The following is a 24489-nucleotide window of genomic DNA, read 5'->3' on the forward strand; positions in this document are numbered from 1 at the left end:
GGCGAACACTGCGTTTTTTTTAGAGCCTATAGAACATGTCCTATTCTTGGAGAAAAAAAATAAAAATAAATCATTTTGTGCCAAAAAAAATATATTCTAGGAACTCACCATGCCCCTCACGGAATACCTTGGGGTGTCTTCTTTCCAAAATGGGGTCACATGTGGGGTATTTATACTGCCCTGGCATTTTAGGGGACCTAAAGCGTGAGAAGTAGTTTGGAAAAAAAAAGCGTAAAAATACCCTGTGAAATCATAAAGATTCTCATTGGAATTTGGGCCCCTTTGCGCACCTAGGCTGCAAAAAAGTGTCACACATGTGGTATCGCTGTACTCAGGAGAAGTAGGGCAATGTGTTTTGGGGTATATTTTTACATATACCCATACTGTGTGAGATAAATATCTCTGTAAAAGACAACTTTTCCAATTTTTTTATACAAAGTTGTCATTTTACAGAGATATTTCTCTCACCCAGCATGGGTATATGTAAAAATACACCCCAAAATACATTGCCCTACTTCTCCTGAGTACGACGATACCACATGTGTAAAATACAAATACGTCCCACGGCGCGAATTACCATCAGCCAGTCGCCAGGATCAGAGTAGGAATCTTTTATTGCAGCGATACAACGCGTTTCGGGGAATCACTCCCCTTCATCAGGTACAAAAAAGCTGCACCTGACCATACTAACTTTCATTAGCGTTGTGCCTACATTTGCACAACCACGTAAGGTGAGCCTTGCAAGTTATTTCCTTCCTACTCTCTTACTCACAGAATTACCCTATGGTGCACACATCTGTTTTTTTACAGTTTTACTCGGTCTGTCATATGATACCACATGTGTGACACTTTCTTAGTGGAATATGAGACTTTGTAAGAAAAAAAAAAAAAAACATTTTCCGCTAACTTGTGACAAAAAATATAAACTTCCATGAACTCACTATACCCATCAGAGAATACCTTAGGGTGTCTACTTTCCGAAATGGGGTCATTTGTGGGGTGTTTCTACTGTCTGGGCATTGTAGAACCTCAGGAAACATGACAGGTGCTCAGAGAGTCAAAGTGCGTAAATTCACATTTTTGCACCATAGTTTGTAATTGCTATAACTTTTACCCAAACCAATAAATATACACTTATTGCATTTTTTTTATCAAAGACATGTAGAACAATAAATTTAGAGAAAAATTTATATAGAAATGTAGTTATATTTGAAAAAATTTACAACAGAAAGTGAAAAATTTAATTTTTTTGCAAACATTTCGTTCAATTTCGACTAATATAAAAAAAGTAAAAATGTCAGCAGCAATGAAATACCACCAAATGAAAGCTCTATTAGTGAGAAGAAAAGGAGGTAAAATTCATTTGGGTGGTAAGTTGTATCACCGAGCAATAAACCGTGAAAATAGTTTAGTGCAGAATTGTAAAAAGTGGTCTGGTCATTAAGTGGGGTTTAAGCTGGGGAGCTGAGGTGGTTAAAGCGTATAGTGGCCTATTTCATTCCAACAAGAAATATATATTATCAGGTCACTTCTGCAGTTATTTCTGGTGAAAGCGTATAGGGGCGTATTTCATAAAAAAAAGAAAAATATATACGCACTGCACTTGTGCAGTTATTTCTGTTAAAAGCTTATAGTGGCGTATTACAGTAAAAAAATAAAAATATACATGCACTGCATTGTTGCAGTTAATTCTGGTGAAAGCGTATAGGGGCGTATTTCAGTAAAATAAGAAAAATATATTCTCAGTGCATTTCTGCAGTTAATTCTGGTGAAAGCGTATAGTGGCCTGTTTCGGTCCAACAAGAAAAATAGATATGCACTGCATTGTTGCAGTTATTTCTGGTGAAAGCATATAGGGGCGTATTACAGTAAAAAAAAAAAAAATATATTCTTAGTGCATTTCTGCAGTTAATTCTGGTGAAAGCGTATAGTGGCCTGTTTCAGTCCAACATGAAAAATATATGCTCAGTTCACTTCTGCAATTATTTCTGTTGAAAGCGAATAGGGGCGTATTACAGTAAAAAAAAGAAAAATATATATGCATTTCACTGGTGCACTTATTTGTGGCAAAAGCGTTCAGTGGCATATTTCAATACAGAAAGTAAAATATATACGCACTTCACTGGTGCATTTATTTCTGCTGAAAGCGTTTACTGGCCTATTTCAGTACAAAAAGAAAAATATGTTCTCAGTTCACGTCGGTGGTTATATGTGTTGAAAACATGGCTGGAAGTCAGCAGGGTGGCAGCAGTAGGAGGTCGGGAGCCAAATGCGCCCGGGGTAGAACACCTGCTTTGCAGCAGCCTTTCTGCCCGGGAAGAAGTGGTGCAGGGGTTCACGGAAGTAGCGTCTGTAGCAGTCAGTCAGTGTGGCAGTTATGTGTTATTTTGTATTTCAGTACGAACATAAAAATACATTCTCAGTTCACGTGGGCGGCAGTTATATGTGTTGAAAGCGTTTAGTGGCCTATTTCAGTACAAACAGAAAAATGCATTCTCAGTTCACGCCGGCGGCGGTTATATGTGTTGAAAGCGTTTAGTGGCCTAATTCAGTACAAACAGAAAAATACATTCTCAGTTCACGTGGGTGGCGGTTATATGTGTTGAAAGCATGGCTGGGATTCAGCAGGGTGGCAGCAGTGAGAGGTGGGGAGCCAAACGTGCCCGGGGTAGAGCACCTGCTTCGCAGCAGCAGCATACCTTCCTGGGAAGTAGCAGGGGGTTCACAGAAGTAGCAGCGGTAGCAGTCAGTCAGTGCGGCAGTTATATGTGTTAAAATCTTTATTGAAGTACCGTATTTCGGTCGAAAAACTAAATTTATTCAGTGGTCAGCGCTGTGGTTATATGCGGTGTGGGGTTTCGCTCTGGTAGATAGGGTAAGCGGACGCAGTACAGAAGCAAAAGACAGGTTCTTAACTCAAAACTTCAGTGTTTATTTGACCCCACCTGGCTGCAAATCAGCCCAGCAGCACACGCTGGGAGGAAAATACCAGTTTTTCCAGACCATTCCCCTTACTGTCACATACCCCCTTCCTTGTTCAACCCTGATGGGGTGAACACTCGCAAGACAATGTACTCAGGACAGGGCATCCGCGTTTCCCTGCAACCGGCCTGCCCTGTGTTCCACTGTAAATTTAAAGTTCTGTAGAGAAAGGAACCATCTGGTGACCTGGGCATTTCTGTCTTTGGCCTGGCTCATCCACTTGAGAGGGGAATGGCCGGTTACCAGGCAGAAATTTCTCCCCAGCAAATAATAACGGAGAGACTCGAGTGCCCACTTGATAGCCAGGCACTCTCTCTCCACAATACTGTACCTGATCTCGGCTGGGGTGAGCTTACGGCTAAGGAAGCTCCTCCCCATTGATTTCCTGAGACAGTACAGCACAGAGGCCTACTTCGGAGGAATCGGTCTGTACAATAAATTCCTTTTTGAAGTTGTGCGTCACCAAAACCGGGGACCCGCACAGGGCCGACTTCAAAGCAGAGAAAGCCCCTTCCGCCTGATCATCCCATTGAACCATCACTGACCTGCGTCCTTTCAAGAGCCCTGTCAATGACGCGCCTACCATAGTAAAGTTGGGGACAAACCTCATGTAATAGCCCACTAGTAGTGACAGGTTGGGGCCAATTTTGTATCGCCTCTATTGAGTTCACTTGGGGTTTGATGACTCCGCGTCCAATGACATACCCCAGGTATTTAGTCTCCTCTAACACTATTGCACATTTTTTTGGGTTAGCGATTAGTCCAGCCTTCCGAAGGGAGTCCACTACGGCCTGTACTTTAGGTAGTACCGACTGGGAAAGTCACCTATGGATAACCATATCGTCCAGGTAAGCCGAAGCGTACCGACAATGTGGACGAAGCAGACTGCAGAGAACTAAATCCCAACCACCTAACCACATGTCTTCCCCACATAAACAAAATAACCACACAAGAACAATGATTTTGTTGGAATGAGGGTCGGTCACAGCTTTATTTAACTTCTTTTCTTTTTCTTTAATTTCGCAAATCACAAACTTTTTTCAAAACCACTTGAGTGTGAGAAGCGATATGCCACCACTGCACCCCAGTGGGCAAGTTCGCCTTCTCCTTCCTCTTATTAAATTCTTTGAACCGACCTCCAGCTGTGACTTAAACAACGGTAACTGCAAAAGAAAATATTTGAGCAAACAATCACAACAAACAACAAGGGCGGGAGGGCGGGAAACAGCTTGGTGGAGGTGCCAGGGAAAAGAGACAGGGGTGTAAGTAAGCCCTCCTATTTAATCACTCTAGGGGAGGGACAGACAGAACCACCTTGGATGTACCATAGGGGAAGGGGAAGGAGAGAAAAGTGAATGACCTGACATGCCAGGAGAACAGAAATGAGCAAACACCCCCCCAGCGGGCCTAACCACAAGATTGCAGGCTGAAGACATGGGGATTTAACCCCTCGGGCTCTACCACTCAGTCTCTGCAGTGAAAAACGCCCTTTCTATGCGCTGTGGCGTTAACTAGACTGCAGAGAACTAAATCCCAACCACCTAACCACATGTATTCCCCACATAAACAAAATAACCACACGAGAACAATGATTTTGTTGGAATGAGGGTCGGTCACAGCTTTATTTAACTTCTTTTCTTTTTCTTAAATTTTGCAAATCACAAACTTTTTTAAAAACCACTTCCATGAGTGTGAGAAGCGATATGCCACCACTGCACCCCAGTGGGCAAGTCCGCCTTCTCCTCCCTCTTAGTATATTCTTTGAATCAACCTCCACAGAGGAGCCCCTGTACCCTTACACGGTGCTCCGACCCCCACCCAACAAAAACAAGGCCTGTTCCACCGCATCTTGAAGGCCAGAGAGAAAAATATCTAGGCCAATCTCATTCAAATGCACCCCATCTGGTCGTATAAGGCGCTAATTATCCCCTTGAAGTTGATGATGACGTACCACAACGCTTTCCCCGGGAGCGAACAAAACGAGAAATTCTGGCGTTAACTGTATGCCTGGCTCTCTCGATTGCACCCGCGTCCCTGGCGCCCTGCCAAGTGACTCTCAAGACAATCTTCGACCAAATCAAGATCACCTCTTGAAAATAGGACAGGATTCTCTACAGGTCAGCTCTAATGAGGGTAATGAGCTCCGTAACCTTAAGAATGCAGAGATCATTCCCTCCAGCATGAACCACTCTGATAACCGGGGGTTGTACCACCTTACTGAGAATAACAGCCTCCGGGAGGGCCTGCGACCAGCAAAGCCCACAAATACCACGCCACACAGCCTCCACGTTTCGGAAACCCAGGCTTCGGCCGCTCGGCCTGAACTTGGCTCTTTTCCCGGCCAAGAGAATATACGAATGCCCCAGAAAGCAAACCGTGGGGCGCGAAGGGTCTGAAAAGGAAAATCATAACAACTCAGGCCGAAAATAAGAAGCAAAGCATGCCGACTTCCACTTGCCAATGCGCTGTACTTCTGAATCAGGTAACCTTGCCCTGGCGGCCTCCGTGGCCGCCCCGATCCTGAACGGATGGGAACCATATTCGGAGGGGTTAGACCGATGGGACCGAGGCATCGCCGAAGAATGGAGAAAAACTGAAAACGAGTGAGGGGGAAACCAGAGGCATGGCATAAGAAAGAGGCGCCATCACACTGTGAAGCGACTCGCCACAGCTCTGTAGGGACAAACTGGGCCGTCGATGCGGTACAAAGGGACCCATGACCCAACGGCAAAAACGTCAGTTTTTGAGAGCTGAATACAAATGTGGACAAACGTGTCAGAAATCGATACGTCGGAGGGGACAAGGCCGTCTGGCCGGTGTCTATACTGGGGGAGAAGTTTGCCGATCCTAAAAGCGCCAAAAAAAGCGAGGCAAAAAGCGGCAGTGAAGAGTGAAACTTCTGCGGGGGATGAGCAGACCTGGTCTAACACTTGTATAAGTTGAGTGAGGACCTGATATGAAATGGGGCACCTACGCTCCATGCGAACATACTCTTTTCACCACCCTTTAAGGGCTTGGCGAACTATAAAGAACTTGGTGTCATCCGACCATCCTTTTAAACGAAAGTGAAAACTGACGACCGACAGCCGACACTGTGCAACGACCGCCGAAACCCCTGCAGCGCGCAAAGCCAAAAAGTAATCAATAGTAACGCTAAGGCGTGCAGACAGCAAAACCCATTCTGACCATGACTTACCATAACCAGACCAGGTCCCAGGCACCACTGAAACTCAGACAAGGGGAATCAGCCTTTCATCAGTACCTCCCAAAGCTGAGTAGGGCACGGAAGACCCTCTAGCGCAGCATCCGGCGCAAGCTCCCGAAATGCAAACGAAAACGTGAGAGATAATCAGCAGCCACATTGATAACCCCCGGGACATGGGAAGCCCTGAAATAGATGTTTAAATCCAGACAGGACGAGGTGACGTAATACGGACAAAACTGGAGGGGAGGAAGAGGTCAATTTGTTGATGCAATAAACCACTGCCATATTGTCCGTCCAAAAGCAGACATGCCCGTTTTGTAGTCGAGGACCCCACAATTCAATGGCGACTATAATGGGAAACAATTCTAACAGAGTGATGTTGGAGCAAAGACCAGCTGTGCGCCACTGGGAAGGCCAGGGAGCAGCACCCCAGTCTGTACCCAAAATCACACCAAAACCCGTGTATCCCGCGGCATCAGTGAAGAGGGAGAGGTCAGAGCTAGAAATTTCGGGAAGCTGCCAGCATGTGTGACCGTTATAACTCTGCAGAAATTCACGCCATACCATGAGGTCACGTTTTAACTGCAGGGTTAAACGAACGTGGTCAAGGATAGTCGCCTAGAAAAAATCCTGCCCATTGGCATGACCAGACACGCAAAAACCAATAGACCCATAAGAGACTGGAGCTGCTGATTTTACAGCGCAAAAACTGCTGATAAGGCCTAGGAGTTTTGATAGCTTATCTTGGGGAAGTCGAAAAACTATTAGGGAGGGGTCGATCTCAATTCCTAAAAAGGTAATGGAGGTGGACGGACTGAACGTTTTTTCAGCATCAAGGGGAATGCAAAAACGGGACATGAAAAAACAAAAGGAGTTCAAAAGGAATTGACACTGGGAAGAATCACGAGAGGAGACAAATAGGAAATTGTTTAGGTAATGAATGATGGAGCAAGAGCTGGTCTCGTAGCGGATTTCCCATTCCAAAAAGTAGCTAAATAACAAAAAAAATGGCATGAAATGGAGCAACCCATGGGGAGACAGATGTCGTAATAATAATACTCGTCCACTAGAGTTGAGCGGACACCTGGATGTTCGGGTTCGACGGGTTCGGCCGAACTTCGGAAAAAAGTTCGAGTTTGGGACCCGAACTTGACCCGAACTTGACCCCGAACCCCATTGAAGTCAATGGGGACCCGAACTTTTAAGCACTAAAATGGCTGTAAAAATGTCATGGAAAGGGCTAGAGGGCTGCAAATGCCAGCAAAATGTGGTTAAGAGCATGGAAAGTGCTCTGCAAGCAAAAGTGGATAGGGAAATGACTTTAAATAACATAAAATACGTAAAAATAAAAATAAATATATATATTTTTTTTTTTAAATTAGGGTACACCCCAAAACATTGGGAAATATAACCTGTGATAATCCCCTCCAGTGGTGCTAAACACACGTTCAGACAATACACTGGCTGCATGGCGGGCCAGCACCTCCAAGGCGTAAAGGGCAAGCTCAGGCCATGTGCCCAATTAGGAGACCCAGAAGTTGCAGGGGGCAGAACCATCAGCCAGTTCTTGTAGGCATGTGCAAACATACTGCCCCACCATGTGGCACGTCCCTGCGATGTTCACGATCCAATTGGATATCTGCTCTATCAACTTTCGATGTTCTTTTCTGCGCCTACCATGTTGATCACGGTTAGCGGCGAATCAGGGTTCCATGCCGGAGAGGGAGCGTGAGAAAGGGAGACCACATCCAAGGGTGATCAATGGATGAAGTTTAATTGTGATCGAGCGGAAATGTGGGAGAAGCTATTAAAACGGAAGAATTGAAGGAAAGGAGGGGCGCGTGGCAATTACCCACTCCCGACTCGCGGAGGTAGTAACAATAAATAACAATACAGGACTCTTAAGATGCCCTGTTATTTGAATGATTAATAAAAAATTATAGGGAATGTCACTGTGGTATTTTGGATTTAGAAACGTTAGCCAGGAGAGGCCCTGCTGCCACTTTGTTTAATCTAGATAACTTCTGCCTGATTGCACGTCCCCCGTGACGTCCACCATCCATTTGGATATCTTCTCTATCAACTTTCGATGCTCTTTTCTGAGCCTACCATGTTTATCACGGTTATCGGCGAATCAGGGTTCCACGCCGGAGAGGGAGCGCGAGAAAGAGAGACCACATCCAAGGGAGATAAATGGATGAAATTTTATTTTGATCGAGCGGAAATATGGGAAAAGTTATTAAAGCAGAAGGATCGAATGAAAGGGCCAATTAAAGACAAATTTTAGAAATTTAAGTCCCTGTCCCCTATGCAGAGTAGGGGTTTTTCATCGCCAGAAATGGGTTAATGTCACCCACCAATGGAACAGATTATTTTTAAAAATTTCTGTCCCGGTCACCTATGCAGAGCAGGGGTTTATACAAATCAAAATTTTGTAAAATGTCAACCCAAGAATGTAACAGAAAAATTTGTGAAATTTATAAACCTGTCTACTAGGTAGAGCAGGGGTCTATCACAGACAAAAATAGTTTATTTCACCCGAAAATGTAACAGACAAATTTGTGAATTTTTTTAAACTTTCTACTAGGTAGAGCAGTGGTACATCACACCCAAAAATTGGTGAATTTCAACTGAAAATGTGACAGACAAATTACGGATTTTTTTTTACCTGTCTACTAGGTATAGCAGTGGGACATCACAGCCCCAAAAATTGGTGAATTTCACCCGAAAATGTAACAGACAAATTTGTGATTTATTTTTATTTTTACCTGTCTACTAGGTATAGCAGTGGTTTATCACACCTAAAAATTGGTGAATCTCACCCAAAAATGTAACAGACAAATTAGTGAAATGATATAAGATAAAAAAAATACGTACAAAAATAAATAAATTTGATTTATGAGGTGGAAGTCCATATGGAGTAGGAGGCGGTGGATGTAGTGGTGTAGGTGGAAGCAGCGGGGGAAGAGGACGAGGACGAGGTAGCCAACACTGAATTTCTTTTTTAATTAGGGTACACTCCAAAAGAGTGTGAAATATCCAAAATACAAGAATGAGTAATTGCACTGTAGTATACCAATGGCTGGTTAAGGCCAGTATAATGTCTATTCTGCACAGGATACGGACAAGTCCTGTGGGATCCATGCCTGGTTCATTTTAATGAACGTGAACTTGTCCACATTGGCTGTGGACAGGCGGCTGTGCTTGTCTGTGATGACGCCCCCTGCCGTGATAAACACATGTTCAGATAATACACTGGCTGCAGGGCAGGCCAGCACCTCCAAGGCATAAAGGGCAAGGCCATGTGCCCAATTTGGAGACCCAGAAGTTGAAAGGGGCAGACCCGTCATTCAGTACGTGTAGGTGTGTGTACACATACTGCTCCACCATGTTGGTGAAATGCTGCCTCCTACTAGGACATTCCATAACATTGATGTTGTGGCATGCTGACAAAGCTTTTCCACATTTCGTCCATGCTAATCCTGCCTTCTGAGGTGCTGGCTGTGCCCCAGCTGCGTTGGCGACCTCTTCCTCTGCCTTCGCCCTGTGCTTCCACTGTGCCCCTGCTGTCAGGTGGGAATGCCGCTAGCAGCGTGTCTACCAGCGTGCGCTTGTACTCGCGCATCTTACGATCACGCTCCAGTGACGGAATTAAGGACGGTACGTTGTCCTTGTAACGGGGATCCAGCAGCGTGTCCACCCAGTAATCAGCACAAGTTACAATGTGGGCAACTCGGCGGTCATTGCGGAGACACTGCAGCATGTAATCGCTCATGTGTGCCAGGCTGCCCAGAGGCAACAAAAAGCTGTCCTCTGTGGGAGGTGTATCGTGTGTCCTCTGTATCCCCCCAGCCACGCACCAGTGATGGCCATGAGCTGGTCTGGGTGCCACCCTGCTGTGAACAAGGTTCCTCCTCCTCCATCTCCTCCTTCTCATCCTCCACCTCATCATCCTCCAGAACTGTGTCCTGGCTGGAAAATTGTGTACCTGGCGTTTGTGGGTGCAGGAACCCACCGTCGGAGCCACCTGTGTATGACTGGTCGGAAACCCTACGAAATGATTACTCTTCCTCCTCCTCCTGTGCCACATCCTATTCCATCATCGCCAGCAGCGTTTTTTCAAGGAGGCATAGAAATGGGATAGTAATGCTGAGAACGTCGTTATCAACACTGGCCATGTTGGTGGAGTACTCGAAATGGTGCAAAAAGGAACACAGGTCTCGCATGGAGGCCCAGTCATTGGTGGTGAAGTCGTGCTGTTCCGCAGAGCGTCTCACCCGTGTGAGCTGCAGCCGAAACTCCACTATCGCCTGCAGCTGCTCGCACAGTCTGGCCAGCATGTGCAAGGTGGAGTTCCACCTTGTGGGCACATCGCATATGAGGCGGTGAGCTGGAAGGCCAAAGTTACGCTGCAGCGCTGACAGGCGAGCAGCAGCAGGGTGAGAACGCCGAAAGCGCGCACAGAAGGCCCGCACTTTATGCAGCAGCTCTGACCTATCAGGGTAATTTTTTATTAATATCTACACCACCAAATTCAGCACATGCGCCAGGCAAGGGATGTGTGTCAAACCAGCTAGTCCCAGAGCTGCTACGAGATTTCACCACCAGGCCGGGCTTGAGGCTCACTGGCACCAACCACTCATCGGTCTGTTGTTCAAGGCCCGTCCACAGCTCCTGCACGATGTGCGGTTTGTCCCCCAAACAGATAAGTTTTAAAACTGCCTGCTGTCATTTACCCCTGGCTGTGCTGAAGTTGGTGGTGAAGGTGTTACGCTGACTGGATGAGGAGGTGGTAGAGGATGAGAAATCGGAGTAGGAAGAGGAAGCAACAGGAGGTAAACTGAAGCGCCCTGCAATCCTCGGTGGTGGAAGGACATGCGGAAAACTGCTATCCGCCTCAGGCCCAGCCGCCACTGCATTTACCCAGTGTGCTGTTATGGAGATGTAACGTCCCTGACCGTGCTTACTGGTCCACGTATCCTTAGTGAGGTGCACCTTGCCACAGATGGCGTTGCGCAGTGCACACCTGATTTTGTCCCCCACTTGGTTGTGCAGGGATGGGATGGCTCGTCTGGAAAAGTAGTAGTGGCTGGGCATGACGTACTGTGGGACAGTCACCACCATAAAGCCTTTAAAACTCTCTGTCTCCACCAGACGGAATGACAGCATTTCAAAGGTCAGTAATTTTGAAATGCTGGCATTCAAGGCCAGGGATCGCGAGTGGGTAGGGGGGTAATTCCTCTTCCGCTCCAGTGTTTGGGAGATGGAGAGCTGAATGCTTCCATGGGACATTGTGGAGATGCTTGGTGACCCAGATGGTGGTGTTGCTGGCAGATCCTCTGTTTGCGGGGGGTGCCAGGTGGCACTGTCACTCCAGAGGTGGATGAAGAGGTCGAGACTGCAGCAGAAGAGGAAGCAGGAGGAGCCAGAGACCTTTCTTGGTTTTTGAGGTGTCTACTCCACTGCAGCTCGTGCTTTGCACTTAGATGCCTGGTCATGCAGGTTGTGCTCAGGTTGAGAACGTTTATGCCTCGCTTCAGGCTCTGATTGTGTAACATCCCAGAGTATGTCACTAAAACTCTGTCTCCCTGCTACAACATGTTGAGTGTATTGTCCCTTATTTTGTGTAATCTGAAGTGTGCATTTTCCTGTATATGTATTTTCAAGGCTTGTATTGTATATTTGCTATAATTCTCAATGTACACCGGCAGCAATATGTAAGCAGACCATGGTTAGTTAATAGACCTCTTAGTCATCATAGTGATCGTGCTACAAGCCAAATTTCTTCAGGCTATTGTGCAGGGAAGGGAATACAGGATAAAGCCACCCTTCTATTTGCGGGCTTTGCATTACACAATGGTGGGATTACGGAGTAAAGACACCCCCATACTTTCTTTGATATTGGTGGACGTTATACAAAGTCAGTCAGTAATGTTTGCTTTGTGCAGTATTAGGTTACCTGGTTATACCAAGAGAAGGAAACTGTGTGTTGGACACCTTACTCTAGCGGGCAGGAGCCTCGAGGAAACCGTTATGTGTTTTGTCTATGTAATGTCTTTATATGTGAAACTCACGCAGCACTTTGTATTTTATTGGGTACCCAGAGCTTATTCCTCAACCGTCTACCATGCGCCGAGGATGGCTTATCTTAAAGTAAAGGGGTATGTAACATCCAAGAGTATGTCACTAAAACTCTGTCTCCCTGCTACAACATGTTGAGTGTATTGTCCCTTATTTTGTGTAATCTGAAGTGTGCATTTTCCTGTATATGTATTTTCCAGGCTTGTATTGTATATTTGCTGTAATTCTCAATGTACACCAGCAGGTGGCAGCAATATGTAAGCAGACCATGGTTAGTTAATAGATCTAGACTGGAATAGACCATTCCAGGCTAGCTCCCCCCTTTTTGAGGAGGAGTGGAATGTTCACACATCCTACTTCAGGGGGAGGAAAGAAAGTTCTAGTGAGTGTAACCAGCCCCCCTGCTGGGGTAGGCTGTGTTAGTAGGAGCTCCCAGAAACAGGGATCCCAACCAAGGATTTAAGCCTTGGCTGAGGCCCAAGATCAACCTTCCCAGCCTGAGTCCCTTACCTCAGCTGTGGACAAAGAGAGCAGCCATATACAGACATATAGATCTCCAGGAAGAAGACATCATACCCTGCGAGCAGTCCTGTAAGTAAAGATCCTAAGACAAAGAGAAGATAATTACCTCACCAGCTAGTCAGGCCCAAACTAAGCCGACATCAGACAGAGCAGAAGATAGATACCTGCCAGTTTCTCTAGGCATATGATCAGATGCAGAATACTTATAAATTCCTGCCACATATTGCCAACACCTGCTGGGAACCTAGACTAATGCTGTAACTTGTATGGATCAAAGCTGCATATCATTAAGTAAAGACAAGTTGGACCCTATTATCTGTGTGGATTTCCATCATTCCTCAATTACTCCTATTAACAACACTCATTTTGTTGCATGTGAGCCGGGATACAGGAGTCCAGCCGTACTACAGGTAGGAGACACCGTTGACACTACACAGAGACATTATCCCCCTCTGGCATTCCTCACCTGGTACGTGAGCTATAACATCTTAAAGGGCCCTGCTACAGTACCTGCGCAAGCTGCAACTGGCGTCACAAACTTATACACATATAAACTGACCCACTGCATAGCTCACCCACTGACCCAGTGTCCTGCTCATTGCAATTGCACAGCGTGCAAACCACTCATGTCTTGTCGTCAGCACTTTGTCTGAAGAACTGCAATGCCAGGGAACTCCTTGGAGCTGGCTTTGGTGTGCTCGGTCCCTTGCTGTGGTGGGCAGTAGCAGGCCTACTGTCTAGGGGACGGCCGCTCCGCTTTTGCACCCTGCTCCCTCTTCTGCTGTGCTGGTGGCTCTGTGCGACCACCGCCTCTTCCTCCGAACTACACAAGTCACTCGCATGACCTTAATTCCATGTGGGGTCGAGGACCTCATCATCCTCCACATCATCTTCCACCCAGTCTTCACCCCTGCCCTCCTTGTCAGTCTGCACACTTTCAAAAGCCCCAGCAGTTGGCACCTGTGTTTCGTCATCATCCGAGACGTGCTGCGATGGTCCTCCCATGTACTCATCTTGAAACATAAGCGATTGGGCATCGGTGCACTCAATCTTTTCCACTTCTGGGGCAGGGATAGGTGGATGGCCCTGGGAAACTCTGCTAACAGAGTCATCAAAAAGCAGAAGAGACTGCTGCATGACTTGGGGCTCAGACTGCTTGGCTGATTTGCAAGGGGATGAGGTGAAAGACTGATGGTCATGGGCTGCAGGTGCCAACTCTGATCTTTCAGCAGGAGACTGGGTGGGAGACAATGTTAAGGAACTGGAGGCACTGTCAGCAACCCAATCTTGTAACATAGTAACATAGTGCATAAGGCCGAAAAAAGACATTTGTCCATCCAGTTCGGCCTGTTATCCTGCAAGTTAATCCAGAGGAAGGCAAAAAAATAATTTGTGAGTTAGAAGCCAATTTTCCCTACTTTAGTGGAATAAAAAATTCCTTCCCGACTTTAATCAGGCAATCAGACTAACTCCCTGGATCAAAGACCCCTCTCTAGTAGCTATAGCCTGTAATATTATTACGCTCCAGAAATACATCCAGGCCCCTCTTGAATTCCTTTATTGTACCCACCATCACCACCTCCTCAGGCAGAGAGTTCCATAGTCTCACTGCTCTTACCGTAAAGAATCCTTTTCTATGTTTGTGTACAAACCTTCTTTCCTCCAGACGCAGAGGATGTCCCCTCGTCACAGTCCTGCGGATAAATAGATGATGGGATAGATTTCTGTACTGACCCCTGATATATTTATACATATTAATTAGATCTCCCCTCAGTCGTCTTTTTTCTAAAGTGAATAACCCAAATTTTGATAATCTTTCAGGGTACTGTAGTTGCCCCATTCCAGTTATTAATTGAGTTGCCCTCCTCTGGACCCTCTCCAGCTCTTCTATGTCTGCCTTGTTTTCAGGAGCCTAGATCTGTACACAGTACTCCATGTGTGGTCTGACTGGCGATTTATAAAGTGGTAGGACTATGTTCTTATCACGGGCATCTATGCCCCTTCTAATGCAACCCATTATCTTATTGGCCTTAGCAGCAGCTGCCTGACACTGTTTTTTGCAGCTTAGTTTGCTGTTTATTAAAATTCCTAGATCCTTTTCCATGTCAGTGTTACCGAGTGTTTTACCATTTAGTTTGTATGGGTGACTTGCATTATTCCTTCCCATGTGCATAACTTTACATTTGTCAGTGTTAAACCTCATCTGCCACTTCTCTGCCCAAGCCTGCAATCTATCCAGATCCCTCTGTAGTAGTATACTGTCCTCATCAGTGTAAATTACTTTACACAGTTTAGTGTCATCTGCGAAAATTGATACTTTACTATGCAAGCCTTCATTAATAAATATATTTAATCTACTATCTCCTGTTCTTGTTCTGGCCTCACCATTCGTAGAGCTGCAGACTAGGCCGCAATTAAAGATTTTTGCACAAAATGGGTGTTTTATTAATAGCAGAATAGAACCACAGTATGTAAAGGCTGTATCTCACACGTACAGATGCAGACTAGGCCACAATTAAAGATTTTATGCCCAAAATGGGTGTTTTATTAATAGCAGAATAGAACGACAGTATGTAAAGTGTGTATCTCACACGTACAGATCCAGACTAGGCCGCAATTAAAGATTTTTGCCCAAAATGGCTGTTTTTCAAATAACAGAATAGAACCACACTATCTAAAGTGTGTATCTCACACGTACAGATGCAAACTAGGCTGCAATTAAAGATTTTGTCCGAAATGGGTGTATTATTAATAGCAGAATAAAACCACAGTATCTAAAGGGTGTATCTCACACGTACAGATACAAACTAGTCCGCAATTAAAGATTTTTGCCCAAAATTAGTGTTTTTCTAATGGCAGAATAGAACAACAGTATGTAAAGGCTGTATCTCACACGTACAGATCCAGACTAGGCTGAAATTAAAGATTTTTGGTCAAAATGGGTGTTTTATTAATAGCAGAATAGAACCACAGTATCTAAAGGGTGTATCTCACAATGAAATATGCAGCAAAGGCTGCAAAACTAAGTTTTTTGTCCAAAATGGGTGTTTTTTTAAATAACAGAATATGACAGCAGTATATAACGCTTGAATTTCACATGTGCAGATGCAGCAAGGGCTGTAAAATTGTGTATTTTGCCAAAAAAGGGTGTTTTTAAAAACCCAGAAAATTATAGTTGTATTTCTAGCTTAAATTGCACACTGACTAATCCTGCAAAGGCACTAGATGTTGGATATTGCCAAAAATGGGTGTTTTTTCAAATCCAGAAAATTATTGAAGTTTTAAAAACTTGTGTTTAACACTCACAGATGCAGCAAGGGCTGCAATATTAAGTATTTTGCAAAAAAAAGTTGTTGTTTTTTACTAACAGAATATGAAAGCTGTATATAACACTTGAATTTCACACGTGCAAATGCAGCAAGGGCTGTAAAATTGTGTATTTTGCCAAAAAAGGGTGTTTTTAAAAACCCAGAAAATTATGGCTGTATTTCTAGCTTAAATTGCACACTGACTAATCCTGCAAAGGCACCAGATGTTGGATATTGCCAAAAAAGGGTGTTTTAAAAAAAAAAAAGATTATTATTGCAGTATTTCATGCTTGGATTTGAATGTCACAAAAGCACAGATGCAGCGATGGTGCACTGAGCTTGCATAAAATCTCTGCCGCCGCCGCCCACCTAACTAACAGACGGATAAAAGTTATTTTTTTCTGTCACTGGGCTCAGGGCAGGGTAAAAAGATTGTGCACTGCACCCACACAACTAAATCTATGTAGATCGCTGAGTTCAATTGGAGTTCTGAAAACAGATTCTGTCCTATTCTCTCCCTCACAGCAGCATCCTCTCTCTACACTAGTAACAGCAGAGTGACGTGCAGCGCTACGTGACTCAAGCTTATATAGAGCCTGGGTCACATGCTGCACTGGCCAATCACAGCCATGCCATTAGTAGGCATGGCTGTGATGGCTTCTAAGGTCACACAGTTAAACGCTTGTTGATTGGCTGCTCTGCAGCCTTTCAAAAAGCGCCAAGAAATCGACGAACACCGAACCCGAACTTTTACTGAAATGTTTGGGTTCGGGTCCGGGATCCAAAAATTCTAAAGTTCAGAACGAACCCGAACTTTACAGTTCGGGTTCGCTCAACCCTACCGTCCACCATGCAACCCAGCAGATGGTAACAATCTGGGTGCACTGGGAGAAGCCGGAAGGCCGCTTCTATGTCCGATTTTGCCATCAAAGCCCCTCTGCCTGCTTCCCTGACTAATGTGACCGCCCTATCAAAGGAAACGTATGAAACGGATGCATAATTTTTTGAAATGCCGTCGTTAACTGAAGCACCCTTGGGGAAGGAAAGATGGTGAATTAGACGAAACCTGACGGTTTCCCGTATGGGAACCAGACCCAACGGAAGGGGGGTAAATTAAATGGGCCAGCAATTCTCCCCAAATCAACCTCCTTGTGAATTTTTTCACACAAAACCTCTGGGGGCACTTGGCGGAGGGTAAATTAACAGCATGGGTGGGGGAACTGTAAAAATAAAAAGGAATGAAAAAAACAGCAGCGCTTTTATTGGGGTACAGGTCAAGGTACGGGGACATCACAAGTATTCTCACTGGGGTCTTTTCCACTAAAGGGTGCTGGGGGTCTGGGGGCTGTCTGTCGCGAACAGCAGATGGCCACGTTGGTTCCTCCACATACAGAGCATTCATGTTTATATTTGCACAATGCAAAGAATTTGCAGTGGCCCTTGTTATAGAGCCAACAAGCTCATGGTCTGCGAATGGGAAGAGGCAGGGGCCCCAGCTGGAAATGGATGGATTCTCTGAGGCAGTATCTAAATGTGCTCCCAGAGTGGAAAGACCGCAAAATAGAGACTCTTTATGATCGCTGGCCCTAGACGGCTGAACTCCCGAACCAGTAGGATTAGGAGGCGCAAGGGAACCACCCGGATCCAATTGAGACAGCAAGGCCTTAAGGGCCGGGACTAACTGCTGACCCATAGAAGCCGAACCCCAAGCCCCAGTGAAATTAAACTCACCACCAGAAGAAGTCGACGGAAACTCCACAGGTACCACCAGAGGAACTGGCTCCTGGACCGCGCTGACCCGACTATCCCTGCGGGATGACCTTCTGGCCAAGTGAGTAGACACCCGCCTACAGCATGGATTAGCCCTGCCAGAACAAGTGCTACAGGTTCTGACATCCGAGGATGATGGGGACCGCCAACGTGAGGACCTGGAGCGGGCATCTCTGCAATTGCGGCTCAAGCGACATGGTAGGCATGTGCGCCGCGCGGTCCGCCGGCCACCAACTGAGGGAGATGCTGGAGGAGCAGGAAACGAGCCAAGAAACCCCTCAGCTTGAACCCTGGCAGCGCCCTCTATTGGTTGCATAGTCTTTTGACAAGTTTATTCGCTGCTGTGAATCGTGAAAACTCAGATCCGATGGTATATTTTAACCCTGAGGCGTTCCCATGGTGATGGGGACGCTCCATGCGCACGGCAACAGGCACTGACTGGAGCGGACTGAAATCCTAGGGAACCCGGACAGATAAGAACAGTTTTTTTGGGAACCAGAGACCCTAAGCAGGGAGGAATCATGTTTACTGTTCACTTCAGATAGATGATGAAAAATGATGAATATTATAAAAACTACTGTATTTTTCGCCCTATAAGACGCACTTTTCCCCCCCAAAAGTGGGAGGAAAATGGCAGTGCGTCTTATAGGGTGAAGGCTGCCATTTTTACACTGATACACCGCCGACAGCAAGCTGTACAGCGCTGCCGGCGTGTGTATCAGCGAGGAGGGGCTGGGGGCCGGCCTTTAGTTTTATAACTAAAGGGAGGAGGGGCTGGGGGCCGGACTGGATTCTGGAGGCAGGAGGCTGGGCGGGCAGGCACTGGCAGCGTAACTTCCTACGCCACGTGCCTGCTCCGCTCACTTTATGAATGAAGCAGGCAGCGCAGGCACGTGACGTAGGAAGTTACGCTGCCAGTGCCTGCCCAGCTCGCCCAGCCTCCTGTCTCCAGCATCCAGTCTGCTATGATCGTAAGTACAGGCTGCTCAGTGCTGGATCGAACATATGTATATGTATAGTTAACCATTGCCTGCCTGCAGTTACAGATACCATTAGTACAGTGAGCGGGGCCCTGTGCAATAGAATACAATGACAGCACTGGGCCCCCGCTGCCATTTAAAAACTAGTGTAGATGCCAGCCCCTAGCCCCTGTATTGGGGGTCATTTACAGTGGCTGACACTGTTATGGGGGGATCTGTGGATGTCAAATAGCATAAGATGCTATTTATCTGTCATCCACAGATCCCCCCCATAGCAGTGTCATGCCATCCACAGACGCCCTCATAACAGTGCCATCCACAGACGCCCCCATAACAGTGCCATCCACAGACGCCCCTATAACAGTGTCAGCCACAGACCCCCATAACAGTGTCAGCCACAGACCCCCATAACAGTGTCAGCCACAGACCCCCATAACAGTGTCAGCCACAGACTCCCATAACAGTGCCATCCACAGACCCCCATAACAGTGCCATACACAGACCCCCATAATAGTGTCATTCTCAGGCTACCATTAGTTTAAAGCCCACTAAAAGTACTCCTTTTGGTTCAAAATATTTTTTTTCTTATTTTCCTCCTCAAAAACCTAGGTGCGTCTTATGAGCTGGTGCGTCTTATAGGGCGAAAAATACGGTAATATATAGAAATATATTTAATATATTGCTATATATTAGGTTTTTTTGAATATTCGCGAAAATATGACGAATATTTTTCAAAATATTAGTCAAATATCGCAAATTTGAATATAGCCCCTGCCGCTCATCACTAGTGGCAATCGCTTCCCTTGCATCAGACCGAGGGGCTGGAACCTCTTCCCATAGAAAACTCTGCGGGCTGTCGTCAGTACCGGTCTCCCTATCTTTCCAAGGTTTGGGTAAATTCACATGGTACACCTGGTCCGGCTTTCGCCGCCCTGGCTGGTGTACCTTGTAGTTTACCTCTCCAACTTTTTAGATTACTTCGTAGGGTCCCTGCCACCTAGCCAGGAACTTACTGTCCACGGTCGGTACCAGAAACAAAATCCGATCTCCCGGGTTAAAGATCCGGACCCGAACCTGCCGATGATAGACCCAATTTTGAGCTCACTGAGCTGCCTCCATATGCTCTCTTACAAGAGGCAACACTGTTTCCATACGTTCCTGCATCTGGGTGACGTATTCAATAATACTTTTATTTGGGGTGGATTGTTGCTCCCACGCCCCTTTGGCTATGTCCAACAGACCACGAGGATGTCTGCCATATAGCAGTTCGAACGGCGAGAACCCAGTAGAGGCCTGGGGCATCTCTCGCACTGCAAACATAAGATAGGGCAGAAGGAGGTCCTTCCCATCCTTAGACACCACTCTTTTTAACATGTTTTTTAATGTTTGGTTAAACCTTTCTACCAGGCAGTCAGTTTGCGGATGATAAACGGATGTCCGTAGCTGTTTGATGTGCAGCAACTTACAGAGTTCCCTCATGACCTTGGACATAAAAGGGGTCCACTGGTCAGTCAGAACCTCTTTTGGTAGGCCCACTCAGGAAAACATCTCCATTAACTCTTTAGCTATAAGTTTTGCCGATGTATGTGGTAGTGGCACCGCCTCCGGATACCGAGTGTCGTAATCTAGGACGACCAAGATGTGTTGGTGTCCTCTAGCGGACTTCGGTACTGGACCTATGATGTCCATAGCGATTCGCTAAAACAGTACCTCGATGATCGGGAGAGGTACTAATGGACTGTGGAAAAGGTGCTGGGGGCTAGTTCTTTGGCAGGTCGGGCAAGACTTGCAAAACTCGTCCACCTCTCAAAACACACTGGGCCAGTAAAACCGTTGTAATATCCGGTCCTGTGTTTTCTGAATTCCCAGATGACCCCCGAGAACATGTTGGTGGGCTACCTCTAAAATAAGTTTGCGATAAGCCTGGGGCACCACAAACTGTTCACCCCGCAGCTGGTTTACCCGATACAGCATATTCTGAAGAACATCAAAACGGTGAAACATCGATTCGGCCATAGGTTGTTGTGGTTCACCATCAATTATTACCACATTCTCCCAGGCTCGGGATAGGGTTGGGTCCCGGTGTTTTACCAAAATTTTGCCCGGAGACTTTGAGGTCTGCAAACTCAGGACCCGGTGGCAACTCCTTCACGTCTCCCACCATTACACTCTGCGAGGTTGTCCAGAAGAAATTTTATTCAGTGTTCAGAGATGCAGTTATATGTGGTAAAATCTTTTGTGACATATTTTGGTGGAAAAACAAATTTCCTTCATATTTATATATATATAAGCCTGTTAAAGTTAATTACAGCATGAATAGCTAGAAAGGCTGAGCACTCACCACCTGACCACACAGAGAAACACACAAATCTGGGCAGTGATAACATTTGAATGATTTATTATTACAAAAAATGCAGATATGACAACCTAAAAATATATAATCATTAAAGGACAATAGTAATTAGGATATAACCAATATGTTACAATAACTTCAGTACATTAAATCTAAAATCGTGGCTGAGGTAGTAATAATATAGACGTCATAGATAAAATCACCATTCAAATACATAACATTATAGATCTTCTTAATAGAATGTAACGGCAATATTCGATGGGAATGATGATCTTATCTTCTATGGTATGTAATGTTACCAATTCGATTATTTAGTATCGATATACTGGTAATGAATAGAGTTGAGCGAACACCTGGATGTTCGGGTTCGAGAAGTTCGGCCGAACTTCCCGGAAATGTTCGGGTTCGGAATCCGAACCCGATCCGAACTTCGTCCCGAACCCCATTGAAATCAATGGGGACCCGAACTTTTGGGCACTAAAAAGGCTGTAAAACAGCCCAGGAAAGAGCTAGAGGGCTGCAAAAGGCAGCAACATGTAGGTAAATCCCCTGCAAACAAATGTGGATAGGGAAATGAATTAAAATAAAATTTAAAAAAATAAAAATGAACCAATATCAATTGGACAGAGGTCCCATAGCAGAGAATCTGGCTTCACGTCAGCAGAGAATCAGTCTCTTCATGCCATAGCAAAGAATCTGGCTTCATGTCAGCAGAGAATCAGTCTCTTCATGCCATAGCAGAGAATCTGGCTTCATGTCAGCGCAGAATCAGTCTTCATGTCATAGCAGAGAATCAGGCTTCACGTCACCCACCACTGGAACAGGCCACTGTCACACATTTAGGCCCCGGCACCCAGACAGAGGAGAGTGGTCCCGTAACAGAGAATCTGGCCTTATGTCAGCGCAGAATCTGTCTTCATGTCATAGCAGAGAATCAGGCTTCACGTCACCCACCACTGGAACAGGCCACTGTCACACATTTAGGCCCCAGCACCCAGACAGAGGAGAGCGGTCCCGTAACAGAGAATCTGGCCTTATGTCAGCGCAGAATCTGTCTTCATGTCATAGCAGAGAATCAGGCATCACGTCACCCACCACTGGAACAGGCCACTGTCACACATTTAGGACCAGGCAGAGGAGAGAGGTCCCGTAACAGAGAATCTGGCCTTATGTCAGCGCAGAATCTGTCTTCATGTCATAGCAGAGAATCAGGCATCACGTTACCCACCACTGGAACAGGCCACTGTCACACATTTAGGCCCAGGCAGAGGAGAGAGGTCCCGTAACAGAGAATCTGGCCTTATGTCAGCGCAGAATCTGTATTCATGTCATAGCAGAGAATCAGGCTTCACGTCACCCACCACTGGAACAGGCCACTGTCACACATTTAGGCCCAGGCACCCAGGCAGAGGAGAGAGGTCCCGTAACAGAGAATCTGGCCTTATGTCAGCGCAGAATCTGTATTCATGTCATAGCAGAGAATCAGGCTTCACGTCACCCACCACTGGAACAGGCCACTGTCACACATTTAGGCCCCGGCACCCAGGCAGAGGAGAGAGGTCCCGTAACAGAGAATCTGGCCTTATGTCAGCGCAGAATCTGTATTCATGTCATAGCAGAGAATCAGGCTTCACGTCACCCACCACTGGAACAGGCCACTGTCACACATTTAGGCCCCGGCACCCAGACAGAGGAGAGCGGTCCCGTAACAGAGAATCTGGCCTTATGTCAGCGCAGAATCTGTATTCATGTCATAGCAGAGAATCAGGCTTCACGTCACCCACCACTGGAACAGGCCACTGTCACACATTTAGGCCCAGGCACCCAGGCAGAGGAGAGAGGTCCCGTAACAGAGAATCTGGCCTTATGTCAGCGCAGAATCTGTATTCATGTCAAAGCAGAGAATCAGGATTCACGTCACCCACCACTGGAACAGGCCACTGTCACACATTTAGGCCCCGGCACCCAGACAGAGGAGAGCGGTCCGGTAACAGAGAATCTGGCCTTATGTCAGCGCAGAATCTGTATTCATGTCATAGCAGAGAATCAGGCTTCACGTCACCCACCACTGGAACAGGCCACTGTCACACATTTAGGCCCAGGCACCCAGGCAGAGGAGAGAGGTCCGGTAACAGAGAATCTGGCCTTATGTCAGCGCAGAATCTGTATTCATGTCATAGCAGAGAATCAGGCTTCACGTCACCCACCACTGGAACAGGCCACTGTCACACATTTAGGCCCCGGCACCCAGACAGAGGAGAGCGGTCCCGTAACAGAGAATCTGGCCTTATGTCAGCGCAGAATCTGTCTTCATGTCATAGCAGAGAATCAGGCTTCACGTCGGCCACCACTGGAACAGGCCACTGTCACACATTTAGGCCCCGGCACCCAGACAGAGGAGAGCGGTCCCGTAACAGAGAATCTGGCCTTATGTCAGCGCAGAATCTGTCTTCATGTCATAGCAGAGAATCAGGCTTCACGTCAGCCACCACTGGAACAGGCCACTGTCACACATTTAGGCCCCGGCACCCAGGCAGAGGAAAGAGGTCCCGTAACAGAGAATCTGGCCTTATGTCAGCGCAGAATCTGTCTTCATGTCATAGCAGAGAATCAGGCTTCACGTCACCCACCACTGGAACAGGCCACTGTCACACATTTAGGCCCCGGCACCCAGACAGAGGAGAGGTTCATTCAACATTGGGTTGACCCGCAATATAATGGTAAAATGAAATTAAAAATAGTATTGAATGAGGAAGTGCCCTGGAGTAGAATAATATATTGTTAAGGGGAGGTAGTTAATATCTAATCTGCACAAGGGATGGACAGGTCCTGTGGGATCCATGCCTGGTTCATTTTTATGAACGTCAGCTTGTCCACATTGGCTGTAGACAGGCGGCTGCGTTTGTCTGTAATGACGCCCCCTGCCGTGCTGAATACACGTTCAGACAAAACGCTGGCCGCCGGGCAGGCCAGCACCTCCAAGGCATAAAAGGCTAGCTCTGGCCACGTGGACAATTTGGAGACCCAGAAATTGAATGGGGCCGAACCATCAGTCAGTACGTGGAGGGGTGTGCACAGGTACTGTTCCACCATGTTAGTGAAATATTGCCTCCTGCTAACACGTTCCGTATCAGGTGGTGGTGCACTTAGCTGTGGCGTGTTGACAAAACTTTTCCACATCTCTGCCATGCTAACCCTGCCCTCAGAGGAGCTGGGCGTGACACAGCTGCGTTGGCGACCTCTTGCTCCTCCTCTGCCTTCGCCTTGGGCTTCCACTGGTTCCCCTGT

Source organism: Bufo bufo, chromosome 3 (genome assembly GCF_905171765.1).
Source record: "Bufo bufo chromosome 3, aBufBuf1.1, whole genome shotgun sequence".
In the NCBI taxonomy this organism is placed as follows: Eukaryota; Metazoa; Chordata; class Amphibia; order Anura; family Bufonidae; genus Bufo; species Bufo bufo.